Source organism: Callionymus lyra, chromosome 8 (assembly GCF_982586985.1).
Source record: "Callionymus lyra chromosome 8, fCalLyr1.hap1.1, whole genome shotgun sequence".
NCBI classification, from domain to species: Eukaryota; Metazoa; Chordata; class Actinopteri; order Syngnathiformes; family Callionymidae; genus Callionymus; species Callionymus lyra.
In genome coordinates, this window is record NC_141825.1 from 7,656,448 (window position 1) to 7,667,462 (window position 11,015).

The window sequence follows — 11,015 nt, forward strand, 5'->3', positions numbered from 1 at the left end:
AAACTACATGAGTAAATTGAAATAAAGAACGACATGAGTACATTGAAATAACAAACTACATGAGTACATTGAAATAAAAAAAATACATGAGTACATTGAAATATAAAACTACATGAGTACATTCAAATCCAAAAATGCTCCTTCCCAGGTGCAAAACAAATAGACTCAAGGACTCATTCATTCCCTGGGCTATTAAATTGTACAATTCTGAGTTCGGGGGCAGGAGTGGAGTATCTGGATGTTCTGTTCTATGTTAGTCTTTATCTTTAGACTTCGATTGTGTCATATTGTTCTTTCTCTTTATGTTCTTGTTCTTATTTTATTTTGATTTATTTTTGATTTTTTATAAAAAAAATTGCTGTATGTATTGGCTATTGGAAAAAAACAATTTAAGATCAATTATGTTTTACCTTACCTTACCTTACATGATTACTTTGAAGTAAAATACTACATGAGTAAATTAAAATAAAAAACTACATGAGTGCATTGAAATAAAAAATACATGAGTTCATTGAAATACACACAATCCTTGGTAATAAATATATTGATTATTACATACAATTGCTTCTTATTAATGCTTGTTAAAAACATTTAAACCTACTTCACGATTACATAAAATATAAATCTTTGATATGTCACTTGAATTTTCATTTAGGAATTCAAGTTAAAACTATTTTAAATAATTTAAGCAGTTATAAATATATATGTTAATGTCATCACGATGGTGTATGATGATGTGTCTGACGTCTATGAGCTCAGCTCCAGACTTACACTTTATTTTCTACCTAGATTAATAAATAATGATTTTAAAAATGCATTATAAATGTTACTCAGTTCAGCTAAAGCGCTCGGTCTTAACTGGAATATTGGAGACGGTCATTAGAATTGACACCAAGAACACAGATCAACATGTTTTGTATAGTTTCCCGTGGAGGTTCAGCACCACGGACAGCGTTCGCCAGCCGAGGTCTTCAGTGGCAGCAGGTTACGGTTCTGCTCGTGTTCTACAGTAAAGTCTGAGTCAGCTGAGTGTCAGTGTCACGCTCAAGCACACACAGCTGCTGAGCCACGACCACATAATGGATGTTCTTTCTGACCATTAACCCCCCGACTCCCCCGCAGTCCCGGTCTGAGGTGTAGATCCAGAGAATGCACTGCAGCTGTTGCTCTGATCCAAAGCACCGTCATTTGCCGCGAGAGTGTGGAAGAAAAAGCTGCGCTCAAGGACAATGGATAAGTGAAAACGGACGGACACGCTGAATGCGGTGGAAGTCGAACCTGCGGCCTCGGTGCTCTTCACATCTCCGGCCAGAGCCGAGGCACTCTGATGCGCCGCCTCTGGCACCGACCCAGAGCTGTCGTCGGATGAATGCACGGGAGTGTCAGCCGTCCTATTAGTGTATGCCGAGCATGTCGCGGCGCACTGAGTGTTCACTTTGAGACGTCAGGCCCGGGGCTATGTATTCATCAGGGCATTTAAATATTCCAGTGGTTGCCAAATGGCACCAAACACATGTGTCCCGCCGGAGCTGAAGCTCGACTCACCGAGAGCTCGTCACATCACAGATCCAGTGTTTCCAGTTAAATGGGTCAAAGTGGCTCTTTATTGTTTACGTAGCTCCTGCTCCATGAAACATCTTGTTTGTCAAAATCGGCATCGTAGCTCAAGCGGTAGAGTTGTTGGCTTGGGAAGTTGAAGGTTGAATCCCAACTCCGGGTGAGATTGTTAGCAAGACACCTAATTACAAAACTCTGCAGCGAGAATTCTAACCTGCTCTAGTAGAAGAACTCACATTTCTCCAATTCTTAAAACTCTTCACTGACTGCCAGTTTCTTTCAGGATCAACTTTAAAATTCTAGTTCTTACTTTCAGATCTATTCATGGTCAGACCTTCCGTCAGTGATCTGATCCAGCCTTACACCCCAGCTCGGGCTCTGAGGTCCGTGGATCAGAATCTACTGATGGTTCCTGAACACGCTTCCGGACCAGAGGAGAGAAATCCTTCCAGACTGTTGCTCCTAAGCTTTGGAACGATCTTCCTCTGTGTTTGATGATCTACTGACTCCTTCAAGAAACATCTTAAGACCTTTTTATTTCTGCTTTTCCCTGGTTTTCTGGGACTCCTGTGTTTGTCTTTTGTGTCTTGATCTTTTAAAGTATGTATTTTAACTGGGTATTATTTTGATTGTTAAAGCGCTTTGTGACCCTGGTCAAGAAAGATCTTCACAAATAACCTTTACTTACTTACTTACTTTTTATAAAACAATTGAGGTGGATGAAGGTGAACTGAAACTGAGGTTGTCAGGGAAATATTTTACCTAAGACACATAGCTCAGAATGACAGAAATCTTGTGACATCGGTCGTATTATGTACTTCTACTGTTTTCTTTTTAATCTCCTTTCTGATCACATCACCAACTGCTTCAATTAAATCATGTCTGTTTCCTGAATGACAAGAAAACATGGATGTTTCCAAATGTCTAGTTAACCTCAGGGGAAACGTTTGCCCTCTGATGGTTTGCCATCGCATGACATGTTTCGATGTAATGAACATACATCTTTAACATAGATTAAAAAGTTTCAATTTTACCTTTTATCCTGATGGTAGGTGAAGCACTGCCTCCTCTGACCACATGTCATTGAAATGAAGCGTAAAGCTATGTTGGACACCTCTACAAAATAAAACTACGTTTCAGACGAGTTTGTGGGTTGAGTTATCATTCATATTTTCATGTTGTTAAAAATATTTTATTAATATATTTAGTTTTATTTTTAAACGTTTTTTAAGTTGTTTTGAACTGTGTGAGAATGTGCAAGATGTTCATGACAGTTTGGTAAAGGTTTATTACGATTACAAGAATATAATATGAGACTCAACATTGATTAATGAAAATGAAACACTCTCTGTTTTTTAAATTTTGTTGATCATGGAGGGTTTTCAGAACGTGAATAACGTTAATAAGTTAATTGAAAGGAATAACCAGAACACCAGCATTCCCTAGTGTTGTGGTTATTTTTGTTTAGTTTTTGATCTTCGCTGTGTTGACACCGGATAAATCCAGGCACATGAGCAGCAGCGACAAGAACCATACGTGAATAATGAATCTTTTAAAGATGGAACCCCAGAACACCAACGAGAGTCAATCCATCAAAATCTATAACTTACATCTGTTCACACAACAATCAGTTTAAAAAACAAACTCTCCAAGAATGTGTTTTGAAATTAAAAGGTTGAACGATTATTTGTGAAGACCAAGCAATTATAGTCTGATTTGTAAACATCTATCTGCTTGTGAGAAATAAACTCGAATTATCGTCCATTTTCCAAACCTGAAATTTATTTATTTTTTCAACTGAACAATGTGGCTGCTCTGATTTCTCCAGCGTTCAATAAGCAAATTGCTTAAGAACACATGTCATGTAATACATTTGCTGTAATACAAAGCTTCATTTTAGATCCATTTTAAAATGTCACGTCTGGGTCAACAGACGGTCATCAGGGGTCAAACCTCTACCCTAGTATTATCCCTGGAGCATTAAAATAATCTCCCTCGTACAAATCTGACCTATACCACAAAATTGAAGCCGTGCTTGTATCTTTAACATATAAGTTGATAAAATAGTAGTAAAATAAATATCCTTCAAGTCTTTATGTGGAATTGATTTTTATTGTATTTGTGAAAGATATGCGGAAAATCCTTCAGACGTTGTCGCTGCACTGATTTCCTACCCGACCTATGAATTGTATCACTGCGTTATTATCCGTTCATCCACAGATCTCCTTCTCCCTGACATATGGGTTTCGATCACTCCTGTGGATCGTTCATACATATTTCATAGCATCTCGGACCAAACCACCGCTGACACCAGTTGCGACAGGAAGTGGAGGATTAAAAACAAACATGGACGTCCTGCGCTCCAGATCATGGGAAGGGTTGTAACGTCAGCTGACATCGAAGGTGGTTAACCGGACAGAACAAAAGTGCTGGTCGAGAGGAGGAGAAGAATGAAATGTTGAACTGTTTGAGTTTATCATTCTGTCTGTCCTCCTGACATGAATATGGCTGAAGGGAATCTGTGCTTCAACGACGGTGAATGGTGTTACAAAAAACGTGAATAAGAATGTTGAAACCATCTGGTCTGGTAAGAGTTAGTAGATTCAAGGTGGATCGATCAGAATAAAAAAAAAAGTCTTCCTCGTCTTCTTGGAACCTTCGTCTACTTGCACGACATTATCTTATTCATCCATCCATGGAAGTCATCAGACCATACACACACACACATATCCATGATTGCCCAATAATGACCCGTTTTTCAAGACGGATGATCCGACCCTTTTCTTCAGACAGCATAGTTTCAATTTCTTTCAGAGACAGTGGTGCTCACCTGGCTTTTCTGAATGAGCCGAAGCACTCGGCGTTGTCCGAGGATTTTTTAACAAGATCCTAAATCGCTAGAAATATCTAAAATGAAAAACGTCAAAGGGCATTCAATTTGTTTTAAAATATTTGATCCAACTCTCGCATTGACTTTAAAGTGCTAGCGCCATTTTTTGGCAGATCACGACAGAGTGATGATCATCAGCAAAAATGTGGTAAGAAACATCAGGAAATCTTTTGAATGATTTTACCAAGTACAGAAAAAAAAAATAAAGGACCCAAAACAGAACCTTGAGGAACTCCACACAGCAGATACACAGATTCATACCTTATTTGATTGGAGAGAGAGAAGAAACAAGATCTAAAAGAGGCAGAAAACGTTGAAGGACTAGTTAGTTAGACTAGAACTTTAGACTTAGAAAAAGAGTCACTGTTGTGACACTAATAATAAGTAGTTTTTTGTCTTTTCGTCTTCTGTGGTCGAATAAGGAAGAATCATCTTGTTCATATACAAATCATCTGACAAATTGGTGACCAAAGAAGAAATAACACAACAGTTTTACATGTAAAAGTAAAGTACAAATGCATTATTCAACAATTACGATTGGAATAAAAATGAATGCCTCGGGCCTTAGAGCGAAGGTCAGACACACAATCTGACTTCTAGATCCACCTAGACTTCCACTGCGAGTACAGAAGGTTAAGTTGCTCCACCTCCCACACAGTGACATGAGCTGCTCACATTTTCTGCCGGTTATAGGATTGTCGATCTGCACTGTTGGTCTCATAGTCAAGTTGTCTGGAAGCTTTTTAAACAACTTTTTATCAAAGTGTGACCCAGGGGCCACATGTGGCCCTAATTAGGTCAACGTTGATCTACTGATTGTAGTTTAGAATTATACGATCATAAGATGTGAATAGAACTAAAATCGATCATGAATTGAAGTGAACAATTGTATAATACCATAAAATATACAGTGGTCAAATGTAAAGGACAAGATTAAAATAAATAGCAATCATTTTTAACAACTAAACAAATCTAAATATATTATATATATATATATATATATATATATATATATATATATATATATATATATACATATATATATATATATTTAAAATAAGTTGAAATTAGTGATGAAGCTTCATGAAACAGTGTCATATGTTTAGAGGTCAGTAGGTGGCGACATCAGTTTAAAATGACATTTGAATATATGTTTAACGTATATTATATAATATATTATAGATCAAAGAGTGACATCTAGTGGACTCTGAAAGTAAAGACACTGTTTCATGAAGATTCATCAACACATCACTACTTCAAATAATCTTCGAAAATGTATTTCTAGTTTCTAAATTTCATTACTTTGGAAAAGAGACATAAAGAAACAAGGTTGATAAATAGATTTGTATCATTGTGTGACTTGTGTTAATTGTACACGTCCTAAATTTTGAGGACTAGGACAAGATTAGATTAAAATAAATTAAATTAAATCTGGTTGATGTATAGGTCTTGGAAATGCATTCATGAATTCAAAATTATAGAAAAAAAGTACTTAAAATGAGTGATGTGTTAGTGAAGATTCATGAAACCGTGTCATGATTTAAGAGGTCAGCAAGTGGCGCCATCAGTTTCATGAAGCTTCATCCACATCATACTACAAGCTTTTGAATTTTGTTCATTAGTTTGGATATAAAAATAAAAAATTGAAAAAAGATTGGTATGATAGTGTGACTAGTTTTGGTTGTACACTTTTTTTAAATAATAATTTAATTATTTCTTATTAAAAACTCAATGTTTTAACACTTTATTTAACTTTATATTTTGTATATACTGTTCATGTATTACCATTTTTATTTCAAAGCTCCCTGGTATATATTTTTAAAACCTCAGAAACGAGTCGTTCGTAAAAACTGGTCGTGGAAACAGATCCGGAGCGAGCTCCGCGGTCGACGCTCTTTTGATGCGTGAGATTTGTGTCCAAACGAGAAGATAATGAGCTTCTGCTCTTCTTTAATCCAAATATACATTCAAGGCCTCATTACGAGCCAAACCAAAGTAAATACGCTGCTCCTGCACATTACTTTTGAGTTTGACTCGGTGATTAGCGGCCGGAGAGTGGGTCAGTATTTGAGCTCAAACCCGAGGGCCAAATATACGTTTGGTAATGATCCATCAGTCATGAAAAAAAAGCCGCCGTTAATACCACATTAATAGATAGATAGATAGGTAGATAACGACGTATGTCTGCATTGAAGCCCTAATGTTTCTTTTTGCACGAGGCTCATTTCAGAATCCATCACAAGAGTGGGTAACTCATTACCAGTATGTACTCCAGGAATTATCCGAACAAGGCCCGTCTGTCATCACGACACTGTCAGATGTGCTTTGGCTGTGGGGCTGTGAAAAGAGAGCACGGGGACTTATCTGCTCAGCTGTAAAATGATTTTCTGTCTCTCGGAGAGAGATAGGGTCTCGGTGTGTGTGTGTGTGTGTGTGTGTGTGTGTGTGTATCGGTGATATGAGAGTAATTAAGATATGCGCTCGCATCACACCGAGCGCGTGGGAGACCAGAAGATAAAATTGAAAGAGTTTAGTTTAAAAGGGGGGGACTTTGATTAATTACAAAACTCTCCGAGGACTCTCAGCCCCCTCTTAAACTGAAGCGCCATCAAACAGCCCGGGTGACCTCGACACCTCCGCCTTATCTTCAACCGGCGGGTCGTCGTGTCGCTCGCTCGCCCGTACACTGGTTCTTATACGACCGAAACACATCATTATCTCCACATCGAGCCGCTCCGTGTTAAGATCTTGTTAAAAAGGCTGAGACATTTGGATCTGGAGTGAATTTCAATTGGGTTTGTGGCAAAAAATTACATCCTCACCTTTGTCTTTAATAAAACCTGATACATCTTTGTCTAATGACAACTGTCGCTCCGCAGGTCGACTTCTTGAAAATGGATCTTCAAACAGAAGTTTGTTAAAAGTTCAGAAATCTATATTCATAAAATTAGTCCAGAAGTTAAAGTTAAAATTATCAATACTTAATATTTTCTTATTACTTCCTGTCTGAGCTCTTCATTTGTGCAACACTACCTTGATTTCCCTCCGTCTTTGTTCCTTCGACATCTTTTCTTTAGACTTTCTTTTATTGTCATTGCACAGAAAACACAGCAGCAAAAATGGCAAAAGAAATGTCGTTGCTAGGCAACCGTTAAAAAACACAGCAGTGAATGTATATATAAAAAGTATAAATATTAATAAGTTAAAAATAGTGCAATATAGTATGAACATAATAATAAATAACGTTTTAAATATTGCATATATTAATTAATGTATATAAAAGTATAAATATTAATATGTTATAAATATAATAAATACATAATATTTTAAATAGCTCAAGTCATATTTTCATTCAGCAGTCTGATGGCCAGAGGAGAGAAGCTGTTTCTAAATCTTTCTGTTCTGTATCGGATGCTGCGGAACCTTCTGCCAGACGCCAGGAGAGAGAACAGTCCATAGAGGTGGTGGTTGGGGACAGAATTCTGTGTCAAATTGTCTTTTTCTTATCTTTCTTTTTTCCTCCAGGTGCCCGACATACCTTGTTGTTCAGTGAGTTTGTGCTGAACAACAGAACAACTAAAATACATTATAGAAACACTATAGAAAAGCCTTGTATTAGTGAAATTAAGCCAGATTCTTGGAAGACATCCAGCTCGTCAAAACCTCTTATAACTGTTGATTGTTAATCAACCAGGTTAAAGAAGGAAAAACAAATTATGTAATGAAATATAAAGAATTCCGAGCCTCAACATCGTTACATACTTTATTTTTGTGGATATTTTGTTCGTTGATAAATCTTCTGTTTTCAGTGAAGTGGAGTCTCTCTGTCTTCCCCTAAAAAGCCAAAAAAGGGTCATTTATTCCCTCCAAAGTCCCCCCAGATTTAAATGAAAACCTATAGTTACACGTAGACATTTTTTTTTATCAGACTTGTTGTTGGATATGCTATACCTCAACAAAGATCTGGGGAGGGTGGTAGATATTCATGGGTCCTCTGATGCTCAATGGAGATGCGTGTTACATACATGACTTCAATAAACGTGTTTCCATTGGTCACTAGGGCTCCTTTCTAACTGTTGCTGGATATTGATTTGGAAGTGGAAAGTCAAAGTGGTAAAAAGTGAAGATGTGGGTTTTTTGATCGGACAGAAACGATATGTAACAATTTTACATTAACTAATTTTAGGTTATATAAGATACATTTTTGACAGTCATGACATATGGTAACTCATGATTCATTCCAGAGAGTTATTACAGTGTTCAATGTTACAATTTACTTCTTTATATAATTTAGTTACATTTTCTCTAGAAACAAGACCAACTAGAGCAACAAACAATAACTATGTGTGACTAACACCAAAGTGAAATAGTGACCTGGTATATGTCCCCAACCCCCGTCGCCATTTGTTACGCACAGAAAGAAAAAACTATTTATATAATGTATGTTCTATTGTTTACTATTTTCTTATAGCTGTTTTATTTTGAAAAAAACATGTTTTTACACTCTTGACACGACAAGACGCTGTTTTCGAGTCAAGTGTACGCAAACAATAAACCTGTTAACTAGTGAAAGTGCCGTCGACCAACAACCTCTGAGTCTTGTTACGGTTCAAGCTAACATGAGTATGAAAATAACAAGGGGATATAATATTGATATAATAAATAGACAAATGTATACAGTGTTTCGGCTCTTTAGATTATGAGTTGCTCTGTAGGCATGGCCTCAGGGAGTGTCAAAAGAAAGGAAGATGAACTTTTTAATTCAAAATGTAGCTTGTTTGAACCAAGATTCCAAGATCACCTACCCCTCCTTCATTTTCATAACCACTATTATGTTGGGAATCTAAGATCAGACACATCTCTTTAAAACATTATATCCAGCATTGAAAAAGCCGCGAGTCGTCACTAACTATCTATGGAATAATTGTGTCTCTGAGGAAGCGGGATTATTCTCCCCTCTTATCTGAGGCAGCTGAGAGTCATGGCACATTTCTAACCTTAAATACTGATTAAGAAACAGATTGATTTAAGTATTTGGCTTTGATGACTTCATTATTGGGATATTAAAGCGACACACATTTTCTTATCGAAGAAAAGCCACTTTCCTCTCCTGGTCTGACGCCTAAGTAACCAGCTTATTTCCAACCGAAAAGCGGCAGCAATCTTCGCAAAGAGCCAGGAAGCAAAAGTGTACTTAGTGGAGTTGAGCTCTCGCTGGTGGAACCATCGACCCCCCACTGGGATTGTGTGTGCGTTAATTTGGTAAGATTTTGTATCGTTTGAGTTCAATTCCTCCTTTAATTGTTCATTCATTATGTGGCGCTGCATAACACACACTCAGAGGGAATTGGAGGTGGGAATAATGGAATATGCTAACAGACTTTTTTTTATCCAGGATTTAAGGGAACTTGCCTTATGAGAAAAAGTGTCTGATTTAAAGTCACTAGAGTCACAGGAAAACTCTTTGGTCAGTGACAGGAAAATAATGGTCAGACAGATCAGTGGTGTGACCCAAATCTTGCACTTCTGCACTTAATATTTTAGGTGCGTTCACATTGAGAAGTGTGCTAAAGTCTAGTGCGCTCACTATGCAGATGTCCAGAAATTGAGTGTGGATCGATGGACAGTTTCCAACCACAACGGCCGCCATCTTAGTGACGTAGATGACGCTAAACTGAAGCTAAGTCACAAGTCTTCAGAGCAGATACTGACGGAAATGTTTTGAGAAAACACTTATTTCACCACAAAACAACACAACAACAATAATAACACAATGAAACACAACTTAATAACTTGTTTCTATTGGAGAAAGGTGTTGTCAAGTGTCAGTGATCATGTTACAACGACTGGTTACAATCAGTGTTAAAAAGTAGTAGAAGAAGAAGCTGTCGAGTCATTTCCTGTGTGTAGCAGCAGAGCAGCAGAGTTTGATTTAAGACAGTACTACCCTGTTGATAGTAAGTTAGTAAGTAAGTAAAGGTTATTTCTAAAGCGCCTTTCTGTACCAGGGTCACTAAGCGCTTCAACAACCAAAAACAATTCAGAGCTAAACTTTACAAGATCAAGACACATAAGACAAACACAGGAGTCCCAGAAAATCAAGGAAATCCTCAAATAAAAATGTCTTAAGATGTTTCTTGAAGGAGTCAGTAGATCATCAAACACAGAGGAAGATCGTTCCAAAGCTTAGGAGCAACAGTCTGGAAGGATTTATCTCCTCTGGTCCTGAACCGTGTGCGAGGAACCATCAGTAGATTCTGATCCACAGACCTCAGAGCCCGATCTGGGGTGTAAGTCTGGATCAGATCAGTGATGTAAGGAGGAGTCTGACCATGAATAGATCTGAAAGTAAGAACCAGAATTTAAAATTTGTCCTGAAAGAAACTGGCAGCCAGTGAAGGATCGGGAAATGTGAGTTCTTCTACTAGAGCGGCTCAGAACTGTTAAAGTAGTCCAGGCGAGAAGACACAAACACATGGATTTTAAGCTCCAGATCATGTTGTGACATCATTTTTTCTCAGTTGAAGGAAACATTTTTCTGTAGTGTGTCACTAAATGCATGTCTTAC